Source organism: Lichenostomus cassidix, chromosome 1, assembly GCF_008360975.1.
Source record: "Lichenostomus cassidix isolate B80296 chromosome 1, HeHo_3.0, whole genome shotgun sequence".
Classification (NCBI taxonomy): domain Eukaryota; kingdom Metazoa; phylum Chordata; class Aves; order Passeriformes; family Meliphagidae; genus Lichenostomus; species Lichenostomus cassidix.
Window position 1 is genome coordinate 97,683,149 of NC_139479.1, and position 18,174 is coordinate 97,701,322.

Genomic DNA, 18,174 nt, shown 5'->3' on the forward strand with positions numbered 1-18,174 from the left:
GACCCCCCAGAGTGCTAGGCCTGGCACCACAGGAGTGCAGGTGATGCAAGCAGAGTCTGCTGCTAGAAACTTCCCCTCCCCTGGGAGGACATGCCTGGACATTGCCCATGGCCTGAGTGTATATTAACCCATGGCATCCTGTGGTTTTGGGGGGACCACCACCACCGAGAAGACCGGCTGGAGAGGATCAACGCAACATCGTTGGGATCCACGGATGGTGATATTTTCTCTTTCCCTCTTTCTGTCCCCCCCACCTCTTTTCTTACTTCTCTTTTTCTCTCTTTTCTTCTCTCTCTCTCTCATATTTTCTATCAAATAAAACTCATACTATTGACTGGCATATGGTCTCGTTTGTACCTTAATTCGGGCAGAGGTATTTCTAAAGAACCTTAATAATTGGATCATAACACTTCCTTAATAGGATTAATGGCTTCACTACAGTCATGATGAACTTTTGTTTTATTTTTGATCTTTCAAAACAATTGAACATCTGCAAATATAACACAAATAGAAAATAAAAGAATAATATATAATAATCCCATAAATTTTGTTTTGATGGACAGTATCCCTTCACATATAGGCATGTTGCAGTTTAGTACAAAATAATGCACATCACATATTACGCTATGACATGGTTATGGTAAAATAAAGCTTTGAGCCAACCTTGAAAATATTTCCAGAATTCAAAATATTAGAGTGACCAGTGGAAGACACTTCCACTTTCAAATTTCTTAGATGTTTTAAGTCTGGCCTTTGCTGCAAGTATTATTTTTGCTGTGCCATTTTTTTTTTTTTGTATCCTTCAGGAGTTTTTCACAGAAAGTGAACACCAGAAGCTATGTATGTGTTAAATTAAAATTTATGAATGAAGGAAGCCAGCTTTTGGATTACCTGGCCGGCACAGTCAAATTACATCTCATGACAATAAGCTACTCTTTTTTTTAATTAGTAAAAAATAAAAATAGATAGTGTATATAAAGTGATTTAAAAAAATCTTATTACTGCATTTTTGGTACCCCTAAAGAGAGTCAATGAAGGAACTAATTAGCAGAGTTATTGACTGTCCTATCAGAGAACAATTTAAGAGGCCAAGAAAATGGAAGAAAAGATCTTGTACTGCTCAGAATGAATCTACCAACACTTTGAGAAGGGGCAATTTACAAACAAAGAAATAAATAGAGCTTGGATAATCCATGGCTATGAGTCCATATCACAGCACATCACTGAAAAAAATTAATTAATTTGATTAAAATTTTAACAAAATTAAAAAAAAGTTATTAACTTTCCTCCTCACCATTCATGGTATAAATAAAAAGCCAGGTGATTTATTAATATGAGTGCAATATTAATTCACAATGAAGCAAAGCCTTGCCTCTGCTGTCGCCTCAGTGTTACATCCAGTGACCAAGTGGATGGTATGCATGACACCTGCCTGTCCTCTCTGTCACCTGAGAGCAGTTCCCCACAAGCCAAAGCAGAGCTTGGGAGTTTAGGAGATGACTACAAATATCACAATTTATAATAGAGTGTTATTCCTTGGGAAAAAAAAAAACAGACAACAAACCAGCAACCTGCTAAAGAGCATTAAGAAACTTTATCAAGGGATTTATGTGCCCCAAAAAGATCCTAAAATTTTAGGAGCATCTGGGAAATCGGTTGGAAGTGCAATCTATTGAAACATCAAGGCACAATCGGAAGTGACTGCAAGTCTGCACACCAGCACATGCTTACTTCCCTGTGTCAGGGCATCCATGCCAAATTACAAAGTGCGTAACTTATTTTTTATCTGTCACACATTTTACTCCACTGATTCATCTACTTATCATTCATTACATGAAGGAAGCAAACTGAGGGGAATAATCTCTTTGCTTAGCATACTAGGTGTCAGCTGACAAAAACCCTTGTCTGTCCATCCATTAGTAGTGTAGGAGTGAAATGCGTAATTGATCTGACTTTTCTTTCACATTGTTGAAAAACAGAAAATAACCCTGCCACCATCAACACACTACTCAACCGCTTAGATTTTAATGACAGACACTGATGCAGCTGTCATCTTTATTGCTCGTGGTGGCCTAAAGCAACCTCGAATTTTAAAGCAAAATGAGTCCAAAGCTCAGGGTGGCACAGACAAGAAGGTTGGTCATGCCCATGCAAACCAAGATGCATAATCTTGGCATAGCACCACCAAAAACATTTGGTAATTGATACAACAGGCTCACTGCTCACAAACTGAATGTAACACTCTTGCTTTCTGCTGACAGCTCTGTGAAAAAAGTACTTCCCTGGTGGGGAGTGATCAGACTCAGCTGAATGTATTCTTTAACTTCTCACAAGAAAATCAAACACCTCCTTCATCTCCTGGCTTAGTGGGTGCCCACATAGGGGATGTGTAGAGGACAGAAGAGGAGCAGCTCTGGAAAGTGGTTCACTATCAGTACACCAGCAGATCCAGTATGCAGGGACAGAAAACGTGCTGGCTGAGCAGATTTAAATGCCCAGACTTCTGCTTTTCTCCTTGCTGGTATTCACTGCCTCCCTAGCACAGAACGAGAGCAGAAGCCAGTTCCTAGCCATGCTTGGACATTAAAGTGATTGCACAGGCACACAACTGGGTTTTAACATCAAGCTGTCACCACTAACACACCCCCAACCTTACTGTCCAAAGGGGAAGAGATTCAGTTTAACATCAGCAGGTACTCTCAGCCCTTTCAGAAAACCCTTCATAGTATCACTCACCTTCAATAAAAGAACCCTGTGCTTCCAGAACAGGGTGCAATATGAACCCTAAAACAAACACCAAGACCTTGTCTGTTACTGAGGGTGCAAGGACTGGATCTCGGTTACCATCTGTAAAACCACTAAGCGCTCAAAGTTTTCTTTTTTCCAGAAGCAAAAGCTTAAACACACAGATTCTCACCTGGTCTCAGAAGCAGACTTCTTAGCACTCTCTTTCAAACCTGTTTTCCCTCCCCAAGGGCTTTTCTAGCACTGGGAAAGTAACAAAGGAATATCCATACTGCGCTTTTATTTCAACCTTGTCTCTGACTTTGCAAACTGGAAAAATCTTGGATAGACACTGTCACCCTTCCCCAAAGCATAAATGAAAATTGCTTCATTTCCTTGGCATTGCACAGGACAAAATGACCTCACATACAACTCAATGTCTCGGAAGGCTGTTGGGATCTGACTGCAATGAGAAAGAAAGCAGAATATGTGCCTGCTTTTGCCACAGTTTATAAGTGTTTGTCTAACATGTGAGAACAATTGACACAAATCTAGGGAGGTGATAAAGTGATGCAGGTATTTGGGGGACTGTAAGTGACATACCTCTGCCTAGACCCAGAAGCAATTGTTTAACTTCATTCAAATACAAGGAAAATATATAGTTATTGCAGCACAGGTCCAGCCACACAAAAAATGTCACACCCACAACATTACATATGAAGTAACTTTAGGCACAAAGGAACATGTTTTTCTAAAATGTGTGTGCATACACATATATACTTGTCTCTGTGTGTGTGTATATATAGATATATATATATATATACACACATATACACATAAATGTGTATGTAGACTTGAGGCCAGGCAACAAACAAAAGGGGCTAGAAGTGTTCATATATGAGGAAAAAGCCTCATTAGATTTAACAAAAATTTGCTGGAATGATGGGAAGATTAAAATGAATGGTTCACCCATACTACGTATGAGAATCAAGAGTCTTGGTGTTTTACCTGTCAGACCATCCTGATTATTTCTAACTTCCTGGCAGAATGAGGAGGTTATTTCTGCAGTTGCCATGCTCTGTTGTGTGCCAGGGAATGAGCTATGCAACCTCACCCCTGCAGCCCTTTGGCATGTCATGCTACGAGCCTTCCCCTGGCTCTTGAAACATGTCAAGGAAACACATTCCAGCTTCTGGGATGCCCAGACTCATCAGGGACTGCTGACACCCTGATGGGTTTGTTTGAAACTCTAATTTATTTAAATCTATTGTTTTGAAGAAAATAGGGGGCCCTAGTGCCTGTTAGGATTCATTTTGAGACGCTTAAAAATGCAAAACAAGTTAATCTCAGGAAAGCAAAGGGGTTATGCTGAAGTAGTTGCACACAAAGAAAAAAATAAGGCAGGGAAGTACAAATTACTAGGCTGTCCTTAACTCCTGTCTGCTACCAAGGCTTAGAGAGCTGTGGCATGCTGAAAGCAGCCGAGACTGGCGCCACAGAGGCAGCTGTGAGATACAGACCTCCATATCAGACTGGGGTCAGACTAAAGGGGCCTTTTCTCCAGCATCATCTGAGTATGACCAGAATATCAACACATTTAAATTAATTTTCAAGCACATTCCCCTTACTATTTAATTTTATGGGAATATAATACCAATTGTGATGAGCCTGTGAATATGTCAACAGAAATATTTTTCAGGCCTTTCTGGGGGTAACACAAAAACTTGACATACTGATTTCTCACGCTACGATGGAGAGAGAACTGAGCTGGAATTTGCCTCATTTTCCTTGTCCCAGACACCATGACTTTCGTTGTTGCATTTTTCATAGCCTGATTACAATTTATAAATATGTCAGAGAAACCACTATCATTAAGATGCTGTGTTTCCACAAAGACCACACACTTTAAAATAAACCAACAATACATATTACTAAGTTGGCACTTGGTATCTCCATTTTCCAATGCAACATTTCAAGCTGGGGCCCACCATATTCAGCACTTATCTTTTTCATTTGAATCAGATTAATAAATTTAAAACATTTGATGTTTAAAGTTGTAACTGATTAAAATAAAATTAAGAGATGGATGAGCTTTATCCCAGATGAGAAAAATCCCACTGGAAAACTAAACAAACTATTCCTTAAACTTCCAGTTGCAATGTGCAGAATGAACAAGTCATAGCTGATTTTAAGCTGAAAGATTGTATTGCACATCTCAAAAAGCTGGAACTCAATATTTGAGTTTGAAAAGAAAAAAGACAAATTTCATACTAAAGGGATCTTTTTTGTTTAATGTAAGTTGACTCAAATTTGAATTTCACCTTAAGGGGCAAAAAGAAAATAAGCATTAACCAAAATTGGTCTTCTCACATGAAAGAAAATAATTGTCAACATATATCTACACTGTGCATCCAGAATATACAGTCAATCATAGTATACACCCTGGGGAAAACTTAGAAAGCCATTTCTTCCTCACCTGAAGTAGTTGCTTACCAGAACTACTAAAAAATTTCAAGAGTTATAAACTTGGAATTACCAATATACTACTGGAAACCTCCAAGCCCCACCATTTTACATATAAAGGAAAAAAAAAAGCATTACCAATACCCCCCACCCCATCCTACTGATAAAGAGACCTAGTTGCAAGAATATAGAGGAAATGAATATTTAAATAAAGGAAAAATTGAAGAAGCAGCTAAGTCATGTGAGCAATGTACGGCAATTTAAAAACTCAGTGAAATCTCAACAGGCAAAATAATTAAGAATAATAAGATGGAATTTTTAATAAGAAGCACCTGACCGAGGATTAAATACATTTCAAGGTAGAGAGAGATATGATGAATAACACCAGAGAAAATTTAAAATGTTCACTAGATATTTACATTCTAAAAAGAGAATTATAAAGTGAAAATGCATCTATTTTATATAATATAAAACATTGTAAAATAGTTCATAAAGGCCACATCTGCCAAGATTAAACATGGGCATAAGTAATCAACAAGTCTGGGCAACTTAGTTGCTCCCCCACAATGCCTTAAATTGCTTAGCTGAAGAGTTCTCCAATCCATTAACATTTATAAATTATTTATATTATAATCAATCAGGGAAAACTGGAACAATTCCAATAGATGGGAGTACTGCCAAGAGAAAGAAAATTCTGGGGCTGGAAAACCCTGCAACATTCAGTGTCAAAAATTCATCTCGATTTGTGGAAGATCAACTCTGAAATGTTGATCACTGTGTAAAAATTGTCTGCAGGTTTTCATTCTGCAACAATTTCTAGCAGGAATAAAAACCCAGTGGAATAGCTAACGACATGGGCTAAAGGATGCTCTCAGCATGAACGTGTCTAGATGTTGGTTTAGTTTGTTTCTGAGCCATGTTCCTTACTGCATCTCCTTAGGCTGGGAGTCCTTAGGCAGTCGAATTCCTGCTGCTAGATGGCTGGTCCCTCTGACCTCCGATTTTGTGGAATAGGCTCCTAGAGTTTTCAAAGGCCTTTGACACTGTTGTGCCAATGGGCTCAGGAATGCAGCCATCTATGCAAACAAACCATCACCAGGAGGATGAAAGCAGGATTCAGCCCATGGAGATTAAATGAGTGTTTGCAGATTGTTCTGATATCTCTGAGAATGAATAAAAAATCTGAAAATTAATTAAAAGCACAGCTTCACAGCTGAGACCTTGAACATGGCATTTCATCTGGAGCTAATGTTTATGAGTAGTTACACTCTCCCTACCTTGGCAAAAGGCTATATATTCACAATTAATAATTGTGCTGCTATTAATCTTTGGATGAAGTGGAACACAGCCTTTAAACAGAGACAGACTTTTACAAGGAGAAGAATGCGGATGAGTACAGAATCCTTTCAGTGGATGACAGGAGAAAATTGGCAAGAAATGTTTTTAAAGGTTGTTACTAAAATGATCCAATTCTGGTCACAAGTAAACACTTGAGTCTCCCCCAGAAGTCTCTCTGAGTCAGCTGCAGTGTAGCCAAGACTGATCCTGACCCCATCTTTCCGAAGCCATGCCTGTGATTCAGTTATAGCAGAGGAGAGCTCACTGTCATGAATTCAGTCGTCCCCATCAGCAGCTCAAGCTCTATCCTTTGGCATTTGTACGAGCAGCTCATGAGCTGCAGCATGTTCCTGTTGCCACTCTTTGAGATTTGGGGTACAGAGATGGGGGCAGTACTACATGTAGTCTGGAGCTAAATCCAGCAGAACAGTCCGTCTGGGATCTCAGGCCTTCCCTTACACTGCTCTTTCTCCAGAGCTGAGGCAGCCTCAAAAAGCAGTCTCAGTTCCCACTGCCAAGGTGCTCAGTGAAGATAAATTTCCTAGAGACTCTCTACCTAGATTATCTTCTTTTGCTATAATTTCCCGTTGTCTGCCACTACCAATACCGGAGGCATGAGGCCCTTGCCCACAATTTGCTCTGGAAGCCCTTGCAACAGCTAAGGGCTGACATCACTGTAAGCCCAAAAACCCAGTTTGGACACCAAAGGTCCCCCTGACAGCCCTTTAAACTCAGTCTTTCCTGGCATGCTCTTTTTCTTGCTTATAAAGTAGCCCTCCTGAGTATCATCTTCATGGAGCTTCCTTCAAAGATGTAATGGACTAGAAAGTACGAAGTTTCTACTTCAACTTTGACCCTCAGTATAACCCCTAGATCCTCAAGTCTCCCTAAAGACTTCAGAGTTAATTTTACAGGTTCTATTAGAATCAAGTCTCCTGTGCAGTGTGAAGAGGAAGCAATTTTATCTGCTTATTATCCTCACTGTTGCATGATGTGGGAAAAACATGCTGGCTTCTTTAAATGACATATGAGTGAGAAACTAAAACTGGCAAGTGGCTAAGTTTAGCCATCCATAAACTTGTAATTCAGCCACATATTTGGAACCATCTAAGTAAAACAAGAACCTAATCAGGTGACACACTCCTACAAAACTTAATGGGGAGCAATGAAGCACAAGCGAGTTCATTAAATGGTGCAATGGGAAATGAAGTTAAAAATATTTATCAATCACTTTCTGGAAGATCACGGAGTAATGGAAAACTTTCATGAGTTTGACAGGCATTGCTTTTCAAAAGGCAATTTATTACCTAGGAATGTGTGCTTTCACTGAAGAAATCATTCTTGCTTTTTAATGACTTCAGCATTAGGCACAGCATTTTTATATCAGTGTATTTACTACACTGCCAAACATAGGATCTCCAAATTCCTGGTGCTTTAATAGTTTCCATGTTTCAGAGCCTAGAAAGTCTTAATGCTCCCTGATAGTACCCAGAGAAAATCTTTTAATATCATGTTTAATTGTCTTAGTCATTCCCCAGTGAACATCACAAGTTATCCAAGAAATATCTAACGAGAAAATGATTGAGGAGCCTACATCAAGACCACTAGAAAATGAAATTTTCGTTTTGATTGATTTTGTTGGGTAATACAAATGAGCCTTTCCTCGATGATGGGAATGTTTTATTGACTCCCCCACTCTTGAGGCAGCTTGACAGGAGTTACAGAACAATGTAACTGTGGCTATAGCATTATAATCTCTTCAGAGGGAGCCTATCTCTTTGTGTTCATGCCTTATCTCTATTGCCTGGGCTCTAACCATTTCTCACTGCTATGGTAAATTTGATAACAGTTGGTAAGGACTACAATATGCCTCTACAGAGGATTCAAGTAAATCATCCTTCCCAATCCTTCCATGGATAGATTATAACGCTTCAACAAGCTGATTTCCCACACTTTAACATAAGGGCTTTTATTCCTCCTGTTTCCAAAAACTTGCGAGCTGAAACAAGTGCATTCTGCTTTTATATACTTATGCCTTAGCATGCACCTGTAGGCAGTTAATAGTTGTTAGGCTGCATCCTGCAATTTAGAACTTTAAAAATACATCTGCACGGAACTAATACAGGAATAAAGGTGTTTTATTTCTCATCTCATTTGTCAAGATATAATAGAAGATTATTATAAAGATTGATAGAGATTATCCCCATCTTAATTGCTAGAATAAAATGATCATTGTACACTGAGGCATAAAACACAAGTTGTATCAAGTCAGGAAGTATGCACAAATTTTGCAAGGCCAGAGAAAATCACTATATATATCTGTGGAGAAGCAATTGATTTGTTTTTACTGACTGACCTTCTAATAAGACTCAACTTCCGTTTGCATACAGTCACATAATGACCAGAATTTTTTAAATTCCTATCCTGACTGGACTCCATTAGTCAAAGTAGAAAGTGGAAGACAATGGGAAGGGAAAAAAGAAGTTGGAAACAACAGCAAGCTGGTCAGTAATTTATAAATCAATTCTCTGAGGGAAACTGGGTAAACACAGTTGATTTCTACTAATGTTCCTGACAGCTGCATGTAAATGATCCTAATAAGAGAGAACAAAAGGGAAAATATCTGCTGCTAAGTACTCAAAATTCAGATTGTGCATGTTTTGTGAGATTTTAGTTTGCTCTAGTTTGCTTCTGTGGACAAAGCACACACTAACTGCAGGAGAACATGTTCCAGCTAGGATTCAGCTGACAGGAGTTCAGCTCATGTTTTGTCACACCACGTGGCAAGGGGAAAAGATGCCTGGTAGGCAGGGATGATAAAGTCATTCACTGCAAAGTAAACATCTGATCCAAACCAAAATGTTAATGTGGATGTTCTCTGAGTTGCTATACAGGGACACAACACACAGTGTAGCAGAAGAAGGATAATGTTGCACTCACAATCATCCATGTGCTTCATGGCCATGATTTCTGCAATGATGGTGACAGTAGTATCTGTCCTGCATGCTTTATCTTTGCTTCCAGTCTGCCGGCACATGGGCATTAGCACTGCACAGTCTTTCTCTTCCAAGGAAGTGGAGCAGAGGGTGCTAGAGATGCACCAAGTTCTCACTTTTCTTTCCTGCCTTTCTATCAAGTCCCCATGCTGGATTTGTGTAGGCACAGCACAGCTGTTGGCTGGGAGAGCCAGCTGAGCTCTTGAAGAGAACTGCTGTCTGCAAGGAAGTCCTGTACTTGAAGGGTACAAGAACGAAAATCAACCAGCTTTTACTTTCTGCAGAAGTGAGCAGAGATTCCTCCTCTTGCTGAGAACCTTTCTCTTCCTGCACTCCACAGACCGCAGCCAGCCCAGCAAAACACCCCCCAGAACAGCATCATGATGCTCTGTAGTGTGGTAACCTGGGAGAGAGGCAGGGGTGTCACTATCACGGCAGACTGCAGTGGCACTCTCCGTCACTGGGTACACTCAGTCTTCTCCAAGCAAGACTTAGACAGCTTCTGAGAAAAAACAAAAGGACTTGGTTTTCATTGAGCAAGGTGACTTTCTTACCTAGAACAGGAACATTTTTTCACCGAAGCAAGTACCATGTTTATCTAAGTCCTGTGTTACAAACCATCTGAGCCAGTCAATACAGCTGGTGTCTGCAGAGCAGTTTTTCTGAAGCTTTCAGTAACTAGCAGGTAGCCACAAGTCACAGGGAAGTAAAATTTAATGCAGAATCATTCAAAATCCATTATCATTTTCCCTTGCTGTGCACACCTTCATCTGAGGAGGAAGTAAGAGGAGGGCTTAAAAGCCATTTTATTAGAGATGAGTTCCTTTTTATTCCCATCTTCCTCTCTGAGCTTTCTTCTTGCTCTAAGATGCTACAGTCACACAAGTCTTACATAGCTTTCTTACAGAGTTCAGCCTGGAATAGCATATGCATATCTGCCTGGAATAGCATTCCCTAGATTTACACTCTGATGAACATACCTCCTTCACCTTTTAAAGACTCTCTGAGTCTGGAGTAACTGAGGTGTCTGCCCTGATTTTAATTATCGCATCCTTTTGAGATAGAGGCCAAAGAAGTCAAGGATCAGCAATCTTTCAGGGTGGGGAGTGGACTCAATTTTGAAATAACAGCCCACGTAGAGAACAAAATAAATGTGCAGTAAACTGAAAATAGCTATCAATATATATATGTATCCCAAGTACCCCTTATACTTCCCAGTCTTGGTCACAGAGGTTATGATGGTTTCCATCAGCAATACATCTTGTAAATAGCTCAACACATTGCCAAATTTCCATATGAACAAAATTCAGTCATCTGTTCTGCATAGCCACCTGGTTGAAAATGGCAGCTATGTTTGAAAATAGCAGTTTTATTCAGCTACCTACAATAAGCAGACTTTTATTGGGCACTGCAGCTAATGTTTTTGCATAATTTAAAAGGTACTACCTCACCAATTTACCATGTAAGTTTACAGTTCACCAATTTTGATGCAGATATAAAATCTGTAACTGATCATCTACTGAATTAAATTAATGAAATTACTTTCACACCCAGCCTGACACTGCTTTAACTTTAAAATTCAATGTGAAACCCCACATATGAACTCTTTATACATTCATTTTATTGTCCTATATGATGAAAATGGAAAGAATATTCAGAATTGATTACAGTTCTCTTGAAAGTCTCTGCAGCAAGCAGTCTAGAGGCTGAAAGTCCTTTCCCCACCCTTCTTCCAAAAATTATGGGCAGTGTAGGGGCATGAGAGCACCAGCTCTATTTGTACAACCTTCACAATATTCTTTCCCAGTATCTTTGCCCATCAACTAGAGTACCACACCTAGGCTGCGGAAAATAGCAGCCTTAATCTCCCATTCCTGCCCTCTGTGCTTGTGAAGGCAAAAAGGTTATAAATAGTGATGGGGAGTATGTCACACAAACACCTGTAGGGCTAAGACCTCAGATTATTTTACAGATTGCTGAACAGCTGCCTAAAATATCCCTTCAGTCCTCCATTTCTTTTTGTCACTCACTGCCCCAGAAATTTACACAGAAGAAACAGTCTAGAAGAGCTCTGAATCTTAAGAAGCAAGAAGTAGCACCACATTTTCTTAAGTACATCAATCTACAAAGACAAGATTTTCCTCTCTGGTTGGGAAAGCGTATGGAGAAAGCCACTTTATTGGTTAAGGGCTGAAGAAAAAATAGCACTAAATATGCCATTCCCAAATAGCATACTTGGTGCATCACAATGGTGATGTTGCTAAGGACAAAGAATGTTCAGTGAAATCAATATCTAGGACAGCTGATACTGTCTATGCACTTTAAAGCTAAAAGACTCTCCCTTGCAAGAGGGTGCCTTGCAGCTGTATTTCATCCATCTCCCCCAAAGCTCCAAAGAGCCTCCAGGGATCTCTGCAGCACCCTGTTCTCAGTGGCCACACCAAGGTGCCCCAGTACTCACCCTCCAGCATGTCTTTTGGGCTGAGGCTGGGAGCAGACCACAGAGCAGCAATTAAGCTCTGCAAACTGGACAAAAGGGGATGCTGAATCAGTTCTTCAGGGCCATGAAGCAATTTGATCTGTCTGAGGAACTCTGCTGCAGGAAGCAGATTTCATAGGAGAGAGTCATACTCGGGCATATTTCTCTGAACTGGAGAGCATCTGGCATACCATCAAGCTGCACGTAAATTACTAATGAGCTAAACGAAAGTTTTAAGTAGCACATATGTGCCTTTTGAAAGGACCTGGAATGTGACAACTGAAGACAAGTTGCAGGATGTTTAACTACTGCAGTTCCAAAGCTGTCCAGACACATGCTCAAACCATAGCTAGAACCAGAGGAAAACGAAAAAACCTCAAGCACAGGGACTGCTTAAGTCAAAATTCTGGATATGATGGAGAACTGGGCCTGCTAATGTAAAGACAGGAAAATAATTAACGCATTACAGACTACAGCACTCAAAAGAGAGGAAGAAGGCAGAGTAACTGAGAACTGAGCTTTTTGTCATTATATTATGGTCAGTGCTTTACATTTTGCCATCTCTAAGACCAGATGGAACTCTACATATCCACTACCATATAATTTTGCCTATGGGCACAAATATTGGACAGTTTTATTTCAGTAACTAGGTCTGCATTGTGGTTTAACCCCAGCCAACAACTAGGCCTCACACAGCCACTTGCTCACTCCCCCTCAGTGGGATGGGGGAGAGAATGGGAAGAATAAAAGTTAGAAAAGTAAAGGATTAAGATAAAGACAGTTTAATAGGTAAAGCAAAAGCCCTACACACAAAGAAAGCAAATCAAGGAATTCTCTCACTGCTTTCCATGGCCAGGCAGTTGTTCAGCCATCTCCAGGAAAGCTGGGCTCCGTCGTCTATCAGGATGATGGATCAGGAGACACAGGAAAACAAATGGCAGTGTCCCTCCTTTTCCCCTCAGCTTTATATGCAGAGCATGATGCCATATGGTGAGGGACATCCTGGGGTCAGCTGTCCTGGCTCTGTCCCCTCACAGCTCCTTGTGCCCCCCACTGCAATCACTGGTGGGGTGGGGACAGAAACAGAAAAAGCCATGGCACTGTGCAAGTGCTTCTCAGCAGTGATGAAAACTTCTCACTGTTATCAGCACAGATCTGAAACACAGAACCACAGGAGCAACCAGGAAAAAAATTATCTCAGCCAAAATCAGCACAGGCAGAAGTCCCCTGAGTGTTTTACATGGAAGGACTGATTTTTATGCTTTTGGGCAGCTCTGGAGTCCTTAGCAATTCTGCATCTCCCAGATTCTGAGGAACAAGTATCTCTTTTCTCATTTGTTACAAAAACCCCTAACACCTTTCTTTTTTTCTGGTGTCTTTCACGTTTTCTTCCACTACCTTTAAAAAGAAACAGACACAAAACAAGATGGACTGTGATCTTCTTCCATACACTACTGAATCAGGAAGAGGCTGGCTCAGAAGAAGGTCAGTGTACTACATGAGTTAATAATAAAGCCTGATATCAGTTTTATTAACATCAATAATAATAAAAAAACCCATACTCCGATTAAAATAATTTGTAACTAGGTGTAGCCATGCTAAATGCATGGAAAACAAGTGAAAAAGTGGCACAGGTAATGTGTCCCAGGATATTGCCAAAGGAGTGAAAGAATATTTCCCCACTGCTTACATTATTTTAAATATAAAACTGTTCTTAAAACACAGTTTTGGCCAGAAAGAATATCTGTCTGTAGCCTGTATTTCTATTTTACCTCTATTATGCAGACTAGCTCCCAGTTGGCCCTCAATTCGAAAATATCCTGCCCTTGCTTTTGTTGGTTTCTGTTCATTTTGCCAGTGGTTAATAACAGCTAAATAAATATAATAATAAAAGCTCCTTGCTCAATACTTAATTTTGAGCTTTTCTCATGGAGTTTCCAGCTATTAGTTCTTGTTGTGTATTTCTCTGCTAAATTAGGAGCACTTATGTATCCATTTGTTCTTCCCATGAAACATTTATATATAAATCATTTTGCAGTCTGCTCTAGCATAAAGAAAAACTTGATCTGCAAGTGTCTCATTATACAGCTTTTGCTCTTCCCCTTCAGTAATTAGTATTGCTTTCTTCAGACTTACAATTGTTAATATCCTTTTAAAAAGTATGAAATGGAAACCATTTCCAGGCTCTAACGTCTAATTCATAAAATTACATAGCTGCTTCCATACATACTTCTTTCCCTACTCCAAGGTAGATGCCACTTCTCCTGACATTGCAGGGACACTCACACTGATCCAATGCCCCCTCTAATCTCTTTTCCAGAGTCAATACCTTCCTTTGCCCCTATTTTGTTTATGTTGTTCTATGTTTCTAGACACGTTATTTGGTTTCTTCTCATATTAAATGCATTTCATTTAAATGAACTCTGTTGCTTAGAGTCCCCATGCCCAGTCCCCAGTCTTTTAAGCAGCTTGCTTTATTATCTGTCAGCTATCCAATAGTCTTGTACAATGTGGGGTTAAACACCATGTTAATTGTATAGTTACACAAATCCTTTTCTGGCAGCAAAGCTGGATCAAGAAGTTCCTCTGCTGCTCGGTCCAGTTTTTTCTTCAGCATTTCTTCATTGTACCAGTGCAACTCTCCGAGGTTCTGTGCTTAGTGAAACTGGTGAAGTTACCAGAGAAAAAACCAAACCAGAAAAACTTCCTACATTGCAGTCTCTTCAGGAAGGAAAAATATGTGGGGAGGTCAGACTGAGTAGAAATAGAAATTTGCAAAAGCTTTTCCAAGTATTAAAATAGAAGAGGGCAGAAAGTACTTGAACTGACTTTGCCATTCTTACCAAGAGCTCACATTTGTGACTGCTCACAGAGAAACATGTCTCAACAGAAGAAACCCTTCGCCCACCAGTGTTAAAGCACTCAGAAGCCCTGCCAGAGACAGCCTAGAAGCCACACACATTCAAACTGTAACAAAGCTGCAACTTAACACTCAGGGCAATTCAGTTTGAGGTTTAGATTAAGGTTTTCTCAGCAAGAAGGGAAACAATTATAGATACAGTGTGGTAGCATAAGTGAATTATTAGGGCAACAATCTGATTGAGAGAAGAGCTCCCAAGGCGTTCCTGCAGACACCACTGGCTCTGCTGACACAAGGCAAGCAGGGGCAACAGACATTGTAACCATCAGGAGTGGTGTGGCTTGGTGTCACCACTCTAGAACTCCCACTTGAAAAGTCTCTTTCAGAAGTCAAATGGCCTTAACCCAATTTAAAGTAGGGAAAGTGAACTGAATTAAGAATTCTTGAATTCAGAATAAATCCCCAGGAGGTTTTTGTTCTGTTTACAGGAAGACAAGAGTAAAGTTGTTGCTGGCTCTTTTAATTTCATGCAGTCTCATCAAAATTCCCTGCTTCACTCATCAAGTAAGGTCAAAGATTTGTGACCCCACTGCTCTGCAACTTGCTGGAAATTTGCGTAATATTCATCCCAAATTAATTCATAGCCAACTTATCCTCATAACAGCACTGCCTTTTTTTCCTTAATGGCTCCTTTCCCACATTGCTCCATGTATTCTAGGAAATATCTTCTTGCAATCATGACTTTGTTAGATAAACAAATCGACCTTTTTAATTTTTCATTTGAAAAGAAAATGTCTTTCCACATAACTTTTTCCAGTAGTCTCTCCTCTCCTGTTATAATTAGAGTTCATCTTCCTTGGGCCTGGATGACTAGCATTGCACACAGTGTTTCAGACATTATTTCACTGTTGACCTGGAGGAGAAATAAGTTTTAAATACTAATTTAGATTTACACATTTAATTATCACTTTTATTATGTACAACAAGAAACTTAAAAACTATCAAGATCATTCTTATAGCTCACACCTCAGTATTTTGGCACAAAGCTGGTAAAGTTAAGACTTGATAATGTTTTCTCTCGTACTACATTCTGAGGCAATGTGATCTGAAAATAAATGAAAACATTTCTCTCTATATATTGTTATGTCAGGATTAAATAATTCATACAACATACCTTAAATAATATAATCAACAAAGAAATAATATTCTTTTTAGTCACAAAATTATTTTCTAAACATCCTATTCAAGGTTATGTGTAGGCTATAAAGGATGTACCTCTTTTCCAGACACTGAAACCTATGCTAAAAACCTTAAAGGTTATGGAATACAACACCCTTTAACAGTCCTTAAAGTGCATTAAATTTTATCTCTATACTTAATTATTACTTTTCAAAAATTTTACTAGGCTCTCCAGGTTCTGTTGCAATTTTTTCCTCTTTAAAGTGATAAAATGAGTCAACTGTTGCTACTCTAAATTTTGTTACATAGCCCAGGATGGTACGAACAGTTATGCAGAGCTTAGTGGCCAGAATGTATTTATTTATTTGTTTTGTTTTTTGACTGTTATGAATGTAACTTGCACCTGTCATCTAAACAACAATCTTATACACTTCTTGCAATGGAACAAGGCTTTGTTATGAGGAGTGGTGGTGGTGTGTGTTTGTTGCTTTTGTTTTATGTTTTGTTGGGTGTTTTTTACAGTAACACCTCTGACCTCACATGACATGTGTGTGTCTATATTCAGCTCAGATAGTAACTTGTGAAAAAGCAGGTCCCAGCTTAAGAAAGAAGGAAAGTACTATTCTGATTTATAACACTATGAACCTAGAATGACTAGTGAAAAGGTACTTGGATGTAAAAAAACACCTACTGGCATAGAGGAACAATAATTCCATTCCCATGTGACTGAATGGTCACTTTTTAAAATTTGAGATGCTCAGTTGCAGGGCTGCCATTTTAAAATTGTCACAACAACTTCTGTCCATGACTTTGATATTTTACAAATATTAGTTGTCAAAATGCATGTGTGTAAATATTACTAACCCATCACCACACAAATGTTTTTGTCCCTCAAACAGAGGAAATGGAGCCAGCCTATACACAAGCAAGGTAGAGCAACACTATTGGAATCTTGTCTACTGTAGAACCACATCCTCAGAATGAAATCCATCATGTTGCATACATGTAAGCAAAATTATAGCATAAGCTACTTTCTTAACTTCAAAGTCTCAGAAATTGTCTGAAGGACTTTTGGGCCACTTGAATTGCTTGTAGGAACAGGTATCTTCAGTCATCTAAATCAAGGAAAGAGAAATAAAAATGTATGTTCTTACAAGCTGTCCTGTGAGAATATATATTTGCACTCAGTTGTCTTACCTACAGCTCAGAGTGCATTCACTTGTACAATACAGTTTAATAAGACTTAGCAGTTAAAAAAAACTCTCATAAATTAATATCACAACTTAAGAAAGTGTTTTCTGTGTGGCTTCTCCCATCTTCTTGAACCAGGTCTAGCCTGCTGGAAAGGCAACAAGGATGCTCTTTTAAGGTGATCTATCTACACAAGGCACTAAAATTCAGCTCTGTGAGCATTCTGAATAAGAAAAAAACTACAGGGATTCTTTGTTGGTTGGTTTGATTTTGGTTTTATTTTTGGTTTTTTTAGTTTTGTTTGTTGGTTATTTTTTTAACCACAGCATCAAAATGAGCCACGTAGAATAGCAGGGGCTCATTTCTTCATACCTAATGTTATTTGCTAACTTTATCTCATTTCAGTTTGTGCATACTTTGCATGAAACTGAGGTGCAGACAACAGGAGCTCTATATTCATATTGGCAGACTTTCTTTTCTATGTATTGGATGGCTCTGTTTGGAGTACCTGAACTACAAAAGTCAGTTTATACCACTGTCTTGGTCTGCAGCTGGCTTGAAGCTTTACGGCCCAATTTTGGTGGCCTTCCAGACATGCAACTCTGTTACAAGTTAATGCAAAGTTTGATATGCTTGAGATAAAATGCTGGTTATATGCCTAGCTTATTACACTTCAAAGAGTGGTACTTCAGCTAAGGGAGAAAGAAAATATTCCTACTTCAAACACAGTAGTCATCTTCTGTTTAATGGACCAGAACTTTCACATCATTGCAAGAAAATGTGAGCTACTGTCAGTAAAAAGGAAATAGCACTGTTGTAAACCCAAATATCTTAATTTTCTAACATGCTTAGAGAATGTAGACAGCAGTAGACAAACACAAATGCTGTACTTACTAAAAAAAAAGTTTATTTGCCACACATAGTTGTGCATGCATGTATATTTG

At 39.2% G+C, this 18,174-nt stretch overlaps 1 protein-coding gene across 1 annotated transcript in view; it reads left to right on the forward strand.

The window, feature by feature from the left end:
* Positions 1 to 18,174, forward strand: part of C1H3orf85 (chromosome 1 C3orf85 homolog) — an 80,547-nt gene that overhangs the window by 41,565 nt on the left and 20,808 nt on the right. The gene's annotated exons all lie outside the window — the stretch shown is intronic.